This window comes from Leptopilina boulardi, unplaced genomic scaffold (genome assembly GCF_019393585.1).
Source record: "Leptopilina boulardi isolate dan_hultmark-lab unplaced genomic scaffold, ZJU_Lbou_2.1 LbouV2_258, whole genome shotgun sequence".
Lineage (NCBI taxonomy): Eukaryota > Metazoa > Arthropoda > Insecta > Hymenoptera > Figitidae > Leptopilina > Leptopilina boulardi.
The window spans coordinates 252,821-265,841 of NW_026137816.1; the positions used below are offsets into that span (position 1 = coordinate 252,821).

The window sequence follows — 13,021 nt, forward strand, 5'->3', positions numbered from 1 at the left end:
TGTGCCACAAAATTATAAAAGAAATCCAAATTAAAAAAAAAAATAAACAGACTTTCCTTACAAAAGCAGAATTTTTAGCCAGTCTGCCTAAAAATCCACAGAATGTCTATACAGATTTTCTATACCGACTGTTTGAAAATAAATTTGAATCAACCAAAAATTTATTTGGCTCAATTATTTGAAATAAATTAATAATTAACAAATTTGGTTAATACAAAAAAAATTGCTAAAATGTTATTCTAATTGATTTTTTTTCTGCTAATATTTATAGCAATAGAGAGAATTTTTTTGGCCTATATAGATGGCGCATAATACTAAAAAGGGGGCAGGGGGAGGGGGGGTAAGGGAACGCTTATCACGACCTGCAGCCGCGTAGACCGTCGGATCCTTATTTATGACCTCCGTCAGGCGTTGCAGCACCTATTTCACATGGGACACGAAAGACGCTTTATTTTCGGTTAGAAAATCGAATAGAGAAATACAGAGAGGATCGCAAAGGAACAGAAATAGGATCGACTTTTTGAGAACTTCCGGGTTTACATACTACACAAAGTTTTGCTGAATAGGAAATAAATTTATTGTTAAAAAAAAGCGTATCCTACTTTTCAAAAATACGTTTGGAAGAAATTTGTTATCGGTGAATACTGAAGAAATAAGTTCAAAACTTTTCTCACTTACAAAAATGAGGGTATATACATATTAGAGAATTAAGATAATCGAGCACATTTTTTTGTAATAATTTTATAGTTTAGAAAATATATATTTTCAAAAAGAACGAATTTCGAAAAGAAAAAATTTTTGGAAGGAAAAGTATAAAATACCCAAAAATTATGAAATAAACGAAATTAATTTACCTCGAATTTAATTTTAATCTTTTGTATTAATTAAAGATTACTTTTATAAACATCGTCACAACAAAAATATTAAAAAATAAATAAGATTTATTCATAATAATGGCTTTATTGTGATATATGCAAATGATAGTAAAGTGTTAATACTCCATAAAAAAAAGTATTATTTTTCCCTCTAGGTATATTTATAATATTAACGATATGATATTATAAATCTTTTAACATTAAATTTTTTGAGAATAATATGTGATTCGCATGTAAGATTGCCATAAAAGCGCAAACTTATAGTGTTGCGACGGCAACTTCTCCACAGCGCCGCAATGTATCATTTTGCTGTGTCAGCTAAAACGTTTTCTAGGGCAGAAAAATGAGATATTCGAAGTAGATCTTCCTTTGTCAAGAATAAAGAATTTCATACTTTGTTTTTTTAGTTTTCATTCCCAAAGATTTATACAATAAAAAAAAATCTCTAACTTTTATTTTTCCATAATTAAGTTACTTTATTTTCAATCTTTGTTTAAAAATCGATAGTAAAAATTATCTCCCTGGATTTTTTTTTGGGTTGAGATAATAAATTACATTATGAAAGAAAATAATTTTCTAAATTTTAGGTACAATTTTAAAATTATATATATAATTTTCAAATATTTGCCTTTGCAATTATTTTTATTTAAATACAATATTGAATTTGAATTGTGCAAAAAATGGGTATTATAAAATTGAGGTTAGGTTTTTGTTTCGTTCTGTAAAACATGAAAATTACATGCCTTATCATTTTTTTACCTTTTGCAGTTTGTTAATTACTGCGAGGATAAACTATATAATTGTTTTGATAAGAGTTATTCTATGCTTAATGAGTTGAATCATGAACGACCTTAGTTTTTAACAAACATAGAAAACACTATATACAAAATATATCAAGATATTCTTTAAATACTAGACTTTATAAAGTATATAATTACTTTATTTTTTTAATACAATTACTTTTTTTTCTAAATACTATGATTACTTTTTTTTTTATTGAATTAATTAAATCAAGGAAAAAAAATTGTGTGATTTTTATGATCCGGACCAAAATTTAACAGACCAACAAAAATAATGGAAAAAAATTTTGGTTCGGATAAAAATCAACATGTAATATAAATTACTTGAATTATTTCTATTTTAGTTATGTAAAAATTATATTTTACTATAAATTCATAGGGAAATAATAATTTTAACAAGTCAATTTTAAATCATAATCATGAAGCATAGAACAGATAAATTGTAGCTCTCTAAGAACTCTTGATTCTAACCTCAAAATAGATAAATCATTGTAGCTCCCTAAGAACTACTGATTCTAACCTCAAAATTATTCCTACTGTTACAATTGAATTCACATATCCAAGAATGAGAAAAAATAACTATGACAGTAAATAAAAAGTAAATAAATTGACGGTAAAACTATTAACTTTTTACAATTTTAGAAGACAATAACATGCATGCCAGTCTTAAAAATCTATCGTCCGATTCTTTCTCCTTTGCCTGAAAAATTTACCTACAAAATTTCTTATTTATACACCTGTTACATGCAAGACACGCGGTGATATATATTCAAAACTGAATAAACCCCCTAAACCTAATAAAATCCTTTTCTATTTTAAAATATAAATAATCACAGAAAATATTAAAAATTTGGCAACTTTTTTTCGAAATATTTAAAACTAATAATTTACATTCTATAAATGTATAGAACACTAGATTTTATATTTACTCAATAATCCCATAAAAAATCATTATTATCATCATTCGTCGCGAATAAATCTCTCCTTCAATTCTATCTCGAACTGACCTACATCCTGAGCCATCCATTCCCAGCTCCCCATGCGACGGTCTCGATGAAACCAGATACCCGACGGAGCACGTGCAATCCCGAACATATTATGGCGGGAGCTCGCTATTCGAACACCATCTAAGATTCTTCACAACTATATACATACACGGCACCGGATTTTCCCGCCAAAAAAAAAAAAATTTCCCCCTTAATTTTTTTTTTAAGCCTTGATTTCTGATCTCTGACTTACCGTTTTATCGACGGAAGTTCAGCGACAGAAGAGGCTCATTTGCCAAAGGTTCTGGATCCGCGTTTCTTCCATCCTCGTGCGTGTATTTGTGTGATATTCGTAGAAGAGACCTGTACGAGAAACCGCGACATCCGTCGTAGTAGTTTTTTTTTTTCCTAAAGGGGTTTATTTTTCTTCTTCTTCTTTTTTTTTGTTTTAATTTATTAGGTTAGAAATTTAAGGTCAAATGGGCCAAAAAAATAAAATATTGATGTATTATTATATATTGTGTGAGAGTTGCCACGCGGATGCACCGGAGCCACGGGGCTTTTTATCCTTATCGCGGAAGTGGCTCGTCGCTCGGTCGAGTGACGCTCTCTCGCGGGCCAAAGCAAACTTGTCGGATGGCAATACGTGAGTTAAATGTTCACCGCGGATGGTTTACGGCCGATAGTCCCCACCTAGAGCCGCCACGCGGCGCTGCCTCCGCTCGCTTGCTCCTCGTGCTCTTTCTCTCTCTCCCCACCTATCCCCGCAGTACCATGGGTTTATACCCTCTTTACCCCAACACGTCCCTCATCATCGAAACCCGGGGCTCTTGAGCCCCCCCTTCTCTTCCCTTCCCCTCGCTCCCCCCCCGCTTCGGGTGCTGTCCCACGTCTAGCAAGGGCGGGGAACACACATAGGAGAGACAGAGAACAAATACGAGTCACTATGGTCAAGAGAGAGAAAAAGAGATGTATGAGTCTCACACACGACGACCGGGAGCCTCACACCGATAAAACGGGATTTATATGCAAGGGCGTTGTTAATGGCGCGAGGGGAGAGGTGGAGTTTCCCTCTTGGTTCGATATGGCTGTCTCACTTTTCTAGGTTAGAAGTTTTGGCTCTGTCTCATTGTCTCTTTTTTTGTTTATTTTTTCCCAATTGTATTTCCTTTTTTCTATTAATTTATTACTATTGTTTGTACAGGATTTTTTTTCTGGAAAACATCAAAATAGTGCGACTTGTCTATTAGTGATTGAAGGTAAGTGTCATCGGGATTAGCGCAATCTAGCGGTGAAAATTCTAACTGTCCCACGTGTTAGTATAACCTAACTTTATAGTTTTGAAAGAAAGATTTATATTTTTTGTTTCAGGTGCAGCAGGAGAGGCGTTCATTACTTTATTTTATTGGTGAAATATAATAAATCTATAGATTTACAAGGAAGGCAAAGTAAGTTTCTAATTTTTTTTTTCTGTTTCAGATGCAGAAGTAGGATCATCGACAAAAAATGTTTTTTAATGAAAACCAAATCGTAATTATTATTTTACCATTTTTCAACAACTTTTATTCTTGATATAAAAATAGTAGTATACACACGTCGTAAGGGACTGTCGACAAATTACGTCATCGGGATTAGCGCAATCTAGCGGTAAAAATTCTAACTGTCCCACGTGTTAGTATAACCTATAAGACTTTATAGTTTTGAAAGAAATATTTATATTTTTTGTTTCAGGTGCAGCAGGAGAGGCTTCATTTTATTGGTGAAATATAATAATTTATCTATAGATTTACAAGGAAGGCAAAGTAAGTTTCTAATTTTTTTTTGTGTTTCAGATGCAGAAGGAGGATCATCGACAAAAAAGGTTTTTTAATGAAAACCAAATCGTAATTATTATTTTACCAATTTTCAACAACTTTTATTCTTGATATAAAAATAGTAGTACACACGTCGTAAGGGACCGTCGACAAATTACGTCATCGGGATTAGCGCAATCTAGCGGTAAAAATTCTAACTGTCCCACGTGTTAGTATAACCTACAAGACTCAATTTAGTCTTTATAGTTTTGAAAGAAAGATTTATATTTTTTATTTCAGGTGCAGCAGGAGAGGCGTTCATTACTTTATTTTATTGGTGAAATATAATAAATCTATAGATTTACAAGGAAGGCAAAGTAAGTTTGTAATTTTTTTTTCTGTTTCAGATGCAGAAGTAGGATCATCGACAAAAAATGTTTTTTAATGAAAACCAAATCGTAATTATTATTTTACCATTTTTCAACAACTTTTATTCTTGATATAAAAAAGTAGTACACACGTCGTAATTACAAATTACGTCACACTATTTTTTACTATTTTAACCCCCCCCCCCCCCTATGTCACACTTTTTGCATACATTTTTTTCTGCTTGTCACAAATTGCTTCCCTTAAAGTTTATCAATTTTTGATTACTTTTATTCCTGAGTTAAAAATATAGTATTATATGTCGTAAAAATCCGCGTGACTTTTAAAAAGCAATCTAGACTATATACTTGAATTTGGTAAATAAAGCATAAACCTCCAATCCCAAAGCGAGTTGTTGGCTAGTTATCATCACATGCACGTGCAGGATTGAGCCATTACCTGGTGCTTGGCGTTATAGGTATAATTATATAGCGTCGCGATACACATCGAGTAATGGTGATTTGTTGCGCTGCTCGCGAACACGTTTACACAGTCACGTGGTGGTTTTGCTGTATGCTGCAATTGGATGTAGTTGACGTTCCCTGCTGCATATATAGCTATATATAGAGAAACATCGATATGCGGTACAAATTTTTTTTTTTGATGAAACAATTGACAGGGAATTCTAAAATCGAAATAATCTTTTAATTTATTTTCCGCAAGTATAGTTTTAGTTATTTTACCATTCCTGATAAAAATAGATACATGAGAAGAGGGAAAGAAAACCGATTCATTGATTTGGTGTGCCCGGAAAATAATTTAGCGTGCAATATATTTCAATGTTGTCGATAGCACTCGTTGCGTCATGCGCCATAATAACGGTATCTTCTCGAAAACTGTCCATTCCAAAAAAAAACAAAAAAAAAAAAATAACAAAAAACCTGCAAGAGTAGGATTTGCTGTTTGAAATTTTTCAGCAGGAGCAACGAATAAATATCAAATGAAATACTAGGGGGCGACTCCATCAGGCGAACCGAGTATTTTCAGCTTTAAATTTTGAAGCGAGTTTTACGTGCGGGGGCTCGATTTAAATCCGTTGGCGGACGCTGGAATTGGCCGTTGGTGAACCTGCAACACACAATCTCCCCGAGTTTAAAAGGGTGGTGGAGGCGAGGGGTTTTCAAACCTCTCTCACGAATCCAATTTAAAGCGGCAATGGCAATGTGAAAACTGGACCGCGCGTATGTGTATATATATATATTGCATGAGGGTAGCGGGAAAAACTTTTGTACCGGCTCAATTTACCATATAAGTGAATTGAATTACAAATTCAATTATAAAAACACTGGATTTGTTCGTGTGAATTTGGCTTTTTTTGGTTAAAAAATTTTTCACTCCGAATTTAAAATCGGATCGTCAATCATGTGACACATAGCAGAAATGTTGACCTGTTTCTGAGAATATGTCTGATGGGTCATATAAATGTAATAAATGTTTTATTACAATTGGACGACCCGCATAAATGTGACGCCACCCGCCAAATTTTTAAATTTTTGCCAGGAAGGTCACTGTCATATGGTCAACAAAAAAAAGCACACACACCCAGACAAATTTTTCCCCCAAGCAGATTTTTACCAATATTTATGACTGACCCAAAAAACATTCAGACACGTGTGCAAAGAAGAAGTTACGCGGATGCAAGATGTCATTTTTAAAACACTATATTTATGATATACTTTTTTTAAAATCTGAAAAAAAAATTTAAGAATTGAAACTAAATGAAATGTTTCAGGGGAAAAAAAAAAAAGAAAAATTGGAAAAAGAAACTTTTCTACTTAAAATTCATTGTTCGGTGGAGGAAGGTATAAACGAAGGTTATAGTGAGTTCCGGGAGGGCATTTACAGTTTGACGGAATGTTATTGCGGTCATAATCACAAGCGCCAACAGGTGTTCCAAGCCTATGGAGTAGGAACAGTGGCCGTTGGCTGAATGAACGTACCTATATTACCGCCATCCAACCCCCCCTTCTCTCCCTCACCGAACAATAAAGACCCCCCTCTCAACCCTATAATCTCGAGCGGAAACAATAATGGAGCGCAGAGAGAACATCAAGGACTATATAGGCAACCCACTGAGAGTGTCCTTATACTACAAATGATCAGTTTATAGTTGCGTGAAAAACTTTTGTCAAAATATTTTGACGAAAGTCAAAATGTAAAATCCTTTTTTCTTCTTTTGTAAAACTGTGACTTTAAATATGCAATTGGTTATGATCTTTAATATATCCCTTGGGTATATATCCTTTTGGTTATAGATATTATGTGTTCTTTGGATATTTAAATTATTTTTCACTTGGAATTGTGTTTAGGGATTTCTAAGGGTTGTAATTGATAATTATTTTTAATTTACTGGCTTTGAACAATTTGAATACAACATTTTTGATATGAGAATATAAAAAAAAAATTTTTTCTGATGTATTTCTTTTTTTTCCGAGTTTAATTATAAATAAAAGCAATTCTCGCATATATACGAAATTGTATTTTTGCAAATTCTATCCAATTTTGTTTTTTAAACTAACAAGAATTTCAAATTACATATCACACTTGATGATTTGATATTAATATTTTTATGTTAAAAAAAAATTGAAGTTCCGAAAGGTTATATTTAGCAAAAGAAATAAACAAATTTGATTATTGAATTAGTTTTGGTTATTTTAACATAACCTTAAAATTAATTCAATTAATTAGTTATAACCTAGTTTTTATTTTTGTTGCAACTCAAAATAAACGACATAGAATGTGGCGCAAACTACGAGGCACATTTTTGATGCACTGAAAATTAAATAGCGACTGTGATAGAAAATCAAATCATTATAGCTTCCATGGCGTCCCTGCAGATGGCGCGCCAATGGCGCTAAATTTAAATTTTTTTTTGATTTTCTTCTCTACATTTATGTATTGTGCGTGAAAAATCGGGGGTTTTTTTTTTGTATGAAAAATAGTCTTTTCTCGAGTCTAGGAATCACGAATCGCACGATCGGCACGAATCACACAGACCTTGTTCCCTGTCGAAGGAGAAATAAGCCGCGCATACCTACAGCGTGGTTTTTCCCATATACGCGAACGCTTGCGATTGCGATTTGCTGCGAAGTTCCTATAAATGGCGTGTCGGTCGAGTGGGCTATACATACAAGTGAGTATCGATAGTCAATAGTCAATAATGGTTAGATGGCTAGATTCTCAAAGTACCGCTTCTGTGCGTGTATATGTATGTATATATATATATACGACGCTTACTGTCCTTACCTCGAAGATACTTTTACAAAAGTTGAATGCTACTTGCACGTTTTGCTAAGTTATCCAACTTGAAATACATATAGTGTTCTTTAATAGTGGCAGCAATTTCTCTATGAGAGAGAGGCGCACCCAGAAAATTACCTTTACCGTATACCTTCGATTTACATCGACCTCAAAGGTCAACTGTTGTCTGTAGACCAGATACCAAACTTAGAATTATCGGAGCATGAAACGGTTGCTTGTCTCAACTTGTCATTTTCTATTTTTTTTTAACCAAAACGTGTAAACAAGATCACTCAGTAATTGCGCACCACTTTGAAGAATTTACTATACTATTTTACATTTATTTAGACTTCTTCTTATAGAAAACAATCGACCAATCAAATTTTGTAGTCGATCGATATATATCGATTTGAAATCGAACATAACCTCCAATTTTTGCAAAAAAAAAAAAAGGAATTTTCTTTTCATCACGGAATAAGAATATTTTTCTTTATATATATAATTCAGAGAGAGAGAGAATAATATATAACGTTTGAGAATGTTTTTCTTTTGGCGAGTGTGAAATAAATAAAATTGTGTGGTTTAAGTGAGAAAGAATAATTTCAAGCGCCATTTGGATTCCTAGCGCACATGAAATGTATACTTTGCAACTATATAGTATTAAGATAAATTGCAAAAGTACGAGAATACCTACAGGTTTACCTTTGTAAGAGAGGTGCGCGCAATAAGTACACGCGACCTGTGTCTGAAGAAAACGAAGGTGCATACACACATACATACATACGTATACATAAAGAAAGGATCTCGCTTATCTTTTGGCTCGATCTATTTCCTTATCGCAAAGGAAATTGTCCTGCCCACCATGGCAGGTCTTTGGCTCTTTCTACAGCAGCAGAAGAAGAATACAGAGAAGAAGAAGAAAAAAAAGAAGAAAGAAGAAAAAAAAGTAGAAGAAGGAGAGATAGAGAACGAGAAGAAGAAGAAGAGACTTGAACGAAGAAGAAAGGCTGCTCGCGAAGGAACGGTCGTAGATTACACACCCGCGAAAAAAGACCATCTCTGAGACGTTTAATTTCCGAAGCCCTTCCGCCAGCTCCATTCACAGTGTGCCAAGGCAACTCTATGGCATGAATTCTGTCATTCAGTACGAACTTACGACTTTCGCCTCTCCTCCCACCCCCCCTCTTTTTTTTCTTCTGATAAGCTCCACAATCTTCCGGCCGATAGTCTTGAGGATATAAACTTCCCTATAGAGTCCCAAAGTTTGAATTTTCTTCTACGCTTTTTTTTTCCAAACATTATTCTTTCATACAATAAATTTCACTTACAAAATATACAGATTTTGTTTACTAAGAAAACGTGATTACAGAAAAAGAAAAGGAGAAAACATTCTTCAGGAGAATTTTGTATAAAAAAAAAATTTCATTTTCAAAAAGAAGAATTTTGCTCTTATTTCAAAAAAAAATATTTCTTTTTTTATATTAAAAAATATTTTTTCTTTAAAAATAAAAAATGTCCATAAAGTATGTATTTACTGGCATAGAGTTCTCAAAAAAAGATGGAACGAATCTGAATAATACTTATACATAAATATCAAAGATTCAAGGCCCGCGAGCATGTGTGTGAAAGGCGCGCACATTAAAGAAATCGCGTGTTTTTATATTGTATGTTGTTTTAGTGGACTCGCATTTCGATTTTCATTCATGAACTTTTATATATGTGCCAATTGCGAAACGATCGATGAACTGTTAGTGCAATTTATAAAAACATTATACTTTTAGAATCAAATATATCATCAGCGAAAAAAAAAATTCAGCCAACTAGCTGCGCAGTCAAAAATTTTTAAATCAAAGAATTATTTTTTTAACTTTCAATAATAATTATAATAATATAAAAAAATAATAATTATTATCAATAATAATTAAATATTACTACGGAAACTGTTTTTGTAAATAAATTAAATTTTTTTTAAATACAGTTCCAATAAAAGTATAAGGCAAAAGTAAAATTTCTAATTTTTTTTTTCTGTTTCAGATGCAGCAGGAGGATCATCGACAAAAAAGTGTTTTTTATGAAAACCAAATCGTAATTTATTATTTTACCAATTTTCAACAACTTTTATTCTTGATATAAAAATAGTATAAAGTATAACGTAAAAATTCATTTTTAAAAAGCAATCAAACTATATACTTGTTTTTTGTAAAATAAATTAAATTTTTTTAAAAATATATTTAACAATAATATAATATTTATTTATGAAAAAAAAAAAATTGTCAAAAGTATACTTTTTTGTGCAGAAAAAAAAACAAAATTGACTAGTAAAACTTTAAGTGTGTGAAAACGTCGTATCGATCCTTTTCAATATTCTCTGATACGTTTTATTGCTACATTTACTTTTATGATATCGCCCAGCTTTTCACACCCTCGCACGGTTACCAGCGAGCCATATGAGCTTATTTTTATGTTATACGTACCGCGATCATACAACCACAAGTGCATGCGATATATATATATATATAAAACCCAGAAACCTAGAAAAATATGCTACCCGTCTCGCAAATCAAAATTGTCCTTCCACATATTATTCCTGCTGACAAGGATCTCTTAAATAAAAAAAAAAAAAACCGCCAAATCAGAAATTATTACTGCCATCAGTCTTTAAATATTTCCTATATAAAATTGGATCGTAAAAGTCAAATCAAAAATTTAAAAATATGAAATATTTTTAAAATATAAAATGTACATTTTTTTGTTTTTGATAAAAATTAATAAAATTGTATTTATTATTATTATTATATTCTTTATTTGTTTTTCTAATTTAATGTTTTTTTATAAATTAGTTTTTCTCTTTCTAATGGAAAAATTAAGTTTGGTATAATAATGATTATGTGTGTGCAAATTGCTGTATATATTAAAAACAGAATCACAGAGGGAAAAACATTTTTTAATTTTTTTTTGCAAACTTGTACGTAAATCAAGAAAAAGAGGCGGGAACGATAAATTTTATAAATCGCGAAGTTGGCTTAAGGGTAGCGTAAAATCGAGTTCATAGCGACACGCGTTCAGGTCACCCCTTTACCCACTCTCCCCCCTCACATTGCAACGACCCACGACGCTCACTCCTTTCCGCGTACATTCTCATTTGCCTGTCGTGTTTTACAACTCGTCTCGCGCATTTCATTGCCGCTAAACGTGAGGGATGACTGAACTTATCCACCACAACAAAATCACATAATAATAGCATTATCTTTCACCTCTTTTATAAAAAATGATTTTTAAAAGAAGGAAATTTTTTTAAAAGTTTTAAACGTTAGATTTTTTTGAGGTTAGTTTACCCTTTTATTTTAACAGCTGAAATGCCTTTAAAATAATTTTGTAATAACTAAATGCCAATAAATAGAAATTGAAAAAAATTGAATTTCTAATTAAATGAAAAAAAAAATTTCTCCCTTAAAAAATAATTGAAGAATAAATTAAATTTTGAGAAATTTTGAGTTTGGAATAATTGAAAAGTTTAAGGTTTATATATATATATATTGTGAAAGTAGAAAAGGAATCTATTCATTAAAACAGTCACCACCCTTAAGGGCATTAAATATACGAATATGTCAGCTTTCATATAGGAGTTTCTCGAAAAGCAAGGGAGAGACTTCCAAAGGGAGAAATTCCCGTAGGAAATGAAAAGTTGTCATGTATATTAATTCACAACAATAAGACTTGGAATTCTCAAAGGAAAGGGAAAATTGAAATATTAATTTAAAGCATTTTGTAATTTTCTTCCAGTCTTTTTCAAACTAAGTATTTTTAAATAAAATAATTTTCATATTTTTCTACTTTACATTTTAATATCAGATATGAGAAAGTATTATAATTTTCTCAGTTTTGTTTAGGATTTAAGAAATATGACTTTTAAATTTAGCGCCATTGGCGCTCCATCTGCAGGGACGCCACGGAAGCTTCTCACCAGAGTTGCCAATGACCCTATCTAAACGCTACTGCGCTTGCGTTACGACAACTCTCTTATAGGTCGAAAAAAACGCGCTTATATAAAATGCTTAATAATAAGAAAACGTTAATAAAGCAATATAAAACTATTTTCACTATTGAATTTTTTTTTTGTTAATTATATTGCTTCCTAATAAAAAAATACTAATTTCCTTAATATACTTAAGTATATAATAATAATAATAATAATAATAATAATAATAATAATAATAATTTTATTATATTTATATCATTATTATAATTATTTTTTAAATAAAATATTCATAATCTATTATTATTATTATCATCAACATAATATTTATTATTATCATTATTTTCAATAAATTATTATTAAATATATCTATGAATGTAATACATCTATATATTTCAAAAAAATGAATCGAATTTTTTTTATACTTTTTTCCCAATTCAAATTTTTCTCATAAAAAAGTACAAAAAAATTTCGCTAAAGTTTTAAAAAAATATATATGTCATATATCATAGACAATTAATAAATAACAATTTAATGACAATAACAAAAATAAATAATATATTACATAATTAATTAATAAATATTAAATTGATAATAATAATAATAGATTATATATTTTATAAAAAAATAATAACAATAGGTAATGATACAAATATAATAAAATTATTAATATTATTATTATTATTATTATTATTATTATTTTTACATGCATAAGCACATTAAGTAAATTAATATTTTTTTATTATGAAGCAATATAATTAACAAAAAAAATAAATTCAATAGTGAAAATAGTTTTATATTGCTTTATTAACGTTTTCTTATTATTAAGCATTTTATATAAGCGCGCTTTTTTCGACCTATAAGAGAGTTGTCGTAGCGCAAGCGCAGTAGCGTTTAGGTAGGGTCATTGGCAACTCTGCTTCTC

At 31.0% G+C, this 13,021-nt stretch overlaps 1 protein-coding gene across 3 annotated transcripts in view; it reads right to left on the reverse strand.

Annotated features, from left to right (window-relative positions):
• The window catches only part of LOC127280923 (homeotic protein antennapedia-like), a 364,206-nt gene that overhangs the window by 156,644 nt on the left and 194,541 nt on the right, over positions 1-13,021 (reverse strand). For 2 of the 3 annotated variants that reach the window (XM_051304330.1, XM_051304328.1), the window contains exon 1: positions 2,915-3,313. The exons of the other annotated variant lie outside the window; for it this stretch is intronic. The gene's annotated coding sequence lies outside the window, so the exon portion shown is untranslated. Of the gene's footprint in view, positions 1-2,914; positions 3,314-13,021 lie in introns of those variants that run through there. 3 annotated transcript variants of the gene reach the window in all.